The following is a 6,794-nucleotide window of genomic DNA, read 5'->3' as shown; positions in this document are numbered from 1 at the left end:
GACATGGTCCGTGGCTTGACACCAACTACACATAGGAACACTATGTGCAATTTGATTGACTTGTGAAGGTCCTTTGACAACTATTGCTTCTAGCCTTTTGATTAAGCTATCAAGATGGGCCTCTTTTGTCATGGCACCCTCTATTAGAAATTCCTTACTTGAAGTGGCTCTCTCACCGTCTTGAGTGGATTCCCACTCTCTTGTTTTTTCCGCCAAATCAAGTAAGAAGTTCCACGCCGCGGCCTCATCCTTGAAAGATGTAAAACCGTTAGGACACATGGATTCAAGAAATTGCTTTGTTTGGTAATCTATGCCCTCATAAACAATTTGGCATAAGTGCCACAAGTCAATTTCATGGTGAGGACACTCTTGGAGTAGGTCTTTGAACCTCTCCATAAACTTAGAAAATGACTCTAATGGCTTTTGTTTGAATTGTAAAATATCGTTCCTAAGCTTATTAATTTTATATAATGAAAAAAACTTTTTTAGGAAAGCGACGGCGAACTCCTCCCAAGTGGTGATGGAGTTCGTTGGTAAGCCATAGAGCCACTTTTTGGCTCCATCCTTGAGTGAAAACGTAATAAACCGTAACTTTACTGCATCATCGGTAAGTTGTTGCAACTTAATCAAAGCACATACATCTTCAAACTCACGCAAAAATAAATAAGCATCCTCCGAAGGGAGGCCATGAAAATGAGGAAGCAAAGAGATAAATTGCGATTTTAGCTCAAAATTATTGCTCTGTGCAATCGGCAATCTAATGCAAGAAGGTTGCGCGGTTCGGGTCGGATAGAAGCGATCGCGTAAACTCTTGGCCGGCTCTTGTTCTTCCGCCATGACTACTTGATTTGGATTTGGTGCGATGTCTTCCGCCGTCTCTAACCAGTTTGCTCTTTCTAGTCGATTGGCCGAGTTCCGCACCCAACCTACGGTCATAAACACAAGAAAACCAAGTAAGAGAGATGGATAGGTAAGAAACAAAAATATAACTAAACCAAAAATAAGTACTAATCTAACACTTCGAATAATTAAGATTCTAATGCAACTCTCTTCCCTGGCAACGTCGCCAAAAACTTGATTATAATATTAAATAACCGCAAGTGCACGGATCGTGTAAATACGGGTCGAACTCAGGGAAGAGAAATCTAGTTGTCAATCCTATTCTTGTACCGATTAGAATACTAGCTATGATATATTGTTGCCTGGAATGGACTCAGGATTTTCGTGGACCCTCGGAGCCAACACTATATATAAGCGTATATTCTAATCAATCTAAGAATCAAATTTAACTAAGATCTTTTTGATTTAAAATCCTAATTTAGGCAAAGTGTATCAAGGTTCTAATGATCTCTTTTAACTACTTATCTAATTTAATTAGAAAACCAAAATTCTAAGGGCTTAAATAAATTGAAAAATTGCAAAAGTAATTTGGAATAGTGTAAAAACCTTAATTCAATATAAAAGATTACTTAGGGTTAGAATCCACCATGGGCTTGGATTAGATTGATTAATTAAAATAATTTTTGTGTATTGAATTGTATATTTGATAATTAGTCTATGGGAAATAAGATCAATGGATGTCATTGCCCATGAGAAATTTATCAAAGACACACTCCAATTTTAAAGGCTATATAAATATTTATAATGTTAATAGCAATCACTCATACGAAAGGGGAAAGCCAATGACATGAATGATTGGTATGCAACAATTATAAACCATTAATTTCATACCATTAAATTTAATTAAAAACCTTTCTCCTTCTCCATGGTTTCCTCTAAACCCTAAGCATATAGGATTTAGTTACTCATGAAGAAAGTCAAAGAAACAAAAATAAAAAGTAGAAAGAAGAGAATTGCCATTAAGAACTTGAGAAGGAAAAAGAAAACAAAAAGAACTCTTCTTTAATTAAAATTGAAAGCAAAAATACATCAAATTGTAATTTAAACTAAGGAGTAAAATAAGAAAAACTTATTCTTTTTCTCTTTCAATGGTTGAATCATTGTCCTCCTTTAAGCCTTGATCGAATTCCTCTCGTCGATATGAGTCCAACGGATCCGACCAAGCGCGAATCGGAGCTAAAACGAAGAAGTTATGGTCCGTTGAAGTTTTAGAAAAAAATAAAAAAAACTGCCGAAGACGCGACGAGACGAGACGAGACTAAAAATTCAAGAAGATGGGAGAGAGTTCAAGAGAGATTGATATATAGATTTTGGGTGACAAGGGTTGTTAAATTAAGTGATTGACAAAGATGTGAGGTGAAGATTAAAAAGCTAATCTTAGGAAACAAATGAAAGAACAAGATTAAGGCTTGAATGGGCTTTCTATATCTCTTCTAAAAAACACATGGGTTGCTTTCCTATTTTTTTTTCTTTCCAAAGGTTTGTCTAAAACCTTCTAATTATTTTGTCAAGCAACTTTCTAAATGGTAGAAAAACAATGGAAAGTTTCCAAGTTGAGGAATATGTGCATGAAAGGACCAAATTGTCCCTATCTTTCTAATGAATTGCAACAATGCCATATACTTTCGCAAATGGCAAATCTACCCTTCCTTTGTAATGCACATAAACAACAAATAATTCCCTTCTCCTCTCTTGATCATTTCAATCTCAACCATTGGAATTAAGATCATTTCTCTTCTCTTATTTTTTTCATCATCCATCCTTGAAATTTCATCTTTCAAATCAAAATAAGGGGGTGTGGCATTATCAATTTGATCCTATTAAAGCATCATGCCAATTCGGCCAACTAAGGCATCTTGGAACTTTGGATTCTCATGGCAATTGGTCATTTTTTCACTATTTTCATATGTTAAGCTCAATTTTCTTCATAATTCCAATAAAAATCCTGAAACAACAAAAACAACAAAAATACCTTAGTAGCACCGCTTAAAACATAAAATATGCATGCATCCTACCACTACCATTCACACATAAATGTGTTCATCATGTATGTTTTTGGTTAGCCTCCATATACTTCAAGTTCTTGAATAAAATGGATTATAGATTATCGTTGCTTGCATAATATACTATTAGATACCTGCTTGTTACCAGTTAATTGTGGATAGTGTAATGGTTTAAAATGCCTACAAGGGCTCGAGGTAAAATTGATTGCATGTTGTCCAGCCCTTTGTTTTTTATTTTTGGATTTTTAAAGCTCAAAATCACCAAAAATAAACATCTCAATCTTGTAGATCTCATCGAGCCGGTCAGTTCGACATATAGCGGCCCAAATTTCGCCAAAAGACGAGAGAGTTATGCATGTTTAAAGTTTTCAGTCCATAACGCTGTTTTTGTTCTAGTTTTTAGAAATTATCATGTCGAGTAACTTTTGGGCTACTTCTGGCTGGAATTGTTCAAAACTGTCAACTGGAAAAGTGTTTGTTATAATATTTCATAAAACTGTCTTATTGAGCAAATGTTTTCATAAATGCTTTTTAATATGTCAAAAACTACTTACAAGCTTCAGTTTTTCTGAAAAACTGTCATTTCTGCAACAGCAGCTTGTTGGCCATTTTTAGGTTATTTCAGGTCTGTTTTGTCCAAAGCTGTATAAGGGAAAAATGTTCTTCACAAGATTTTCTAATACTTTGTCTTTGAGCAAAATTTTCCAGAAACGATGTTTTGAGTGTCAAAACGGAGCCCGAACTTTCAGTTAAAACATTAATTTCTTTTAATGACGATGGATCAGAAGAAGCCATTTTCCCGCCACTTTTGGCTAGATCCAAACGAAGTGATCAACTGAGAGAACGTCTCCTATGTTGAGATCTACAATTTTGATTAGTAGAGTTTTTTATGGTTTTGATGTTTGGAGGGTCCAAAAGTCAGTGCAAAGTTGCATTTTTTATACTATATATCATAACTATGCCATTTCTTGAAAATCACCGACAACTTGAGCTCTATTCAATTTTAATGATTGTTTTGGATGTTTTGAGTTTCGTAGCAAGTTTTAAATCATATATTGAATAATTTTCATGATTTTGTTTTTGCATTTTTTACTCTTTTTGGTGAAAATTGTATGTTGGGTGGAAATTACAACTTTTTTTTTAGATTGTTTTGAGTCTATATTGATTTTAATGCTTGTATTCGGATATGATGAGCATGCTAGGAAGTCACAGATCATATATTGATCAATTTTCATTATTTACTTTGTATTTTACAACCTTACTTGTGAAAATTGCATGTTGTATAGAGTGCTTTCAATTTTGTTTTTATGCTAAATGAATGGAACCTGTGCTACATGTCAACCTAGACATCTAAACTTCTAGAATCACTTCCAAATCATGTCTAGACCTTCCAAATTCCATGAGTCTCATTTTAGGGGACACTTTGTCTCATTGGTGAGTCAACACATGAGAGACTATCCAAGTCTCAAGTAGAGCACCCCCTACTAGTTAAGGACCAACTCGGGCTATTAGTTTCCTAATCCTTCCATCATTGCATGGGCGATGATAGGGATACTTGGAGCCCACCTTTGTGTATAGGGGGCATGCCTTGCCTCATTTATAGAGCCCCTGTTTGGAGACAAGCCTTGTCTCATTTAGAGAGTTTCCCTGTTAGGAGGCTTACCCAGCCTCATGTTAGAGCCCCCTCTTCTAGAGAGAGTCTTTGATTTGTTTGCCCTATTCTAGTAGCGTTATTAGCGAGTCTTTGACTCATTTGCCTCCCTCTTTAGAGTTGCCTGTTTAGCAGTTTATCTTTATAGATAAGAGTTCATCTTTTAGAGTTGCTGTCACTTCACCTTGATTAGAGACTAACTCAGTCTTACTAGAGCATTGCTTGCTTGGGATCTTAGATCATTTTTCACTGTTCTTGGGACACTAGTTTACTTGTTGTGGATCGTCTCTTTGAGGCTCAAGTTGCTTGTTTCGGGTTTCCCCTTTAGATTTAAGACTTTGCCCTAGTTTGTGGTTGTGTTTGCGTGTTCCCTTTAAGAGTGAAAGCATTTAAAGGTCCTAAAGCATTGAAGAATTTTAAAATCCAAAAAATATTAGAAATTTAAAACTTTAAAACATTTGAAAAGTAAAATTTTTAGGAGTAGTTACGAAAGTTTGTATTCGAACTACGTTGGCTTGATCCTCTTCCATGAGGTACGTAGTGCAGCTTGGGATCATTATCCCAAGTCCAGCCAAACTTTGTAAATAAATCTTTTAAACCTTTTAAAAATATAAAAATATTCCAACACATTATTTTTCGAAAAGATCTTCCTTTAGAGTTAGGACCTTGTCCTAGATAGAGAGTTTTAGAGTTAGGAGTTTGTCTTTGATGTGGGTTGTGTTTTGTTTGTATTTGTGTTAGAGTTAGGAGTTTGTTACGCCTCCGTCCGGTCAGTTGGCGATCCACATCGTCGAGTGATGACTAGGTCTAGGATGCGTTAGTGATCCCATTATTTTTCTTAGGGCACACAACCTAGTTACACATATGTTGTAGGAACCACCTGCATTAGCTTAGGGCTAATCTGCATTTATTTAGGGCATATAGAGTGTCCTAAAATTCATAATCCACTGGAATTTAAATAATCGCACAAGAAGCTTTAATAACTAGTCCGGTCTTTTAGATCGAGTCTAGAATAGAGGTCTAGATGTCTTAGGCATTATAGATTAGAATAGGTGCGAAGAACTATGTTGCCTTGATTCTCGTGGAGGCGGGGATACGTATGCAGCTTTGGATGAATACCAGACCATCCAAAGAATCCGACAAAATCATTTGGAGTTTAGGATTAGTTTTTAATATTTTGGGTTTTGAGTTTGTTATTCAACATTGTTTCTTGCATAAGATCATGTTAGTATGCTTTCATTCTTTTTTTAGATTGTCTATGATTTGTTATTCATATTTTTTAGTTATAGTTTTTACTCTTTATCATAGACCTGTTTAGTTGTAGTTTCACCATGTTTAGCTGTAACTCTTATAATTCTTTACTACTTTCTTTTATTACTTATAGTCATGTTTAGTTTTAGCTCTTTACTGTTTTCTTTATTGTCATATCACATGTTTATCTATAGCTCTTTTACTGCTTTACCGCTTATCATATTTGTCATTATCTGCTTAGCTCTTTTACTGCTTTACCGCTTATCATATTTGTCATTATCTGCTTGGCTCTTTTACTGCTTTACCGCTCATCATATTTGTCATTATTTGCTTAGCTGTGGCTATGCATGTGTATGTTTACTGTTTTCCTAGATGTGTTGAGCTAGGATTAGATGTGATGAGTTAGGACATGGATGTTTATTTTCTTTTACCCATCCCTAGGTCATGCATGCTTAGGTAGACGTTTCCTTGGGGATGATTGTTTCCATTTCACATGATTTTGCCCAAAATTCTTTGGAGTTAATAATAAATGGCATAAGAGACCAAGTGTTTGCACTCAGATGAATTGGGGGTGCTCTTCAGACTTTCTCCATTTGTAATCAGGCACGGACCCATATATATTTCTGGTTATCCATTGTACAGAGGATTTGTTTTGGGGGTTCCATGGCCTATCCATGGATGGCGACTCTGAGTTTGTTTTAGGTACGTCCTGGTTTGAGGATTCATCCTTGGATCAAGAGATAACTCATTCATTTTGTATCGCCACTCGTACTATGCTATGAGGGTGGCACCTGTTTTGAGAGTTCCTTAGTAGAGCTCTCCTTCATATTGTAGAGATCTTTGAGGATTGCAGGGGATCTCGTGTCCCTCGGCACCGTCCTCTCGGATCGGGGTCCACAGGCGCGTGCATCACGTGTGTGAGCTTAGATTAGGATATCCTACCCATTTGTATCTAGATTAGGCCGTAGTCCAATGGCTACGATCAGTTT

This window comes from Tasmannia lanceolata, unplaced genomic scaffold (assembly GCF_043159265.1).
Source record: "Tasmannia lanceolata isolate RefF3 unplaced genomic scaffold, GAP_Taslan_0.1 ptg000013l, whole genome shotgun sequence".
Taxonomy (NCBI): Eukaryota; Viridiplantae; Streptophyta; class Magnoliopsida; order Canellales; family Winteraceae; genus Tasmannia; species Tasmannia lanceolata.
Note: the sequence above shows the minus strand (reverse complement) of the source record.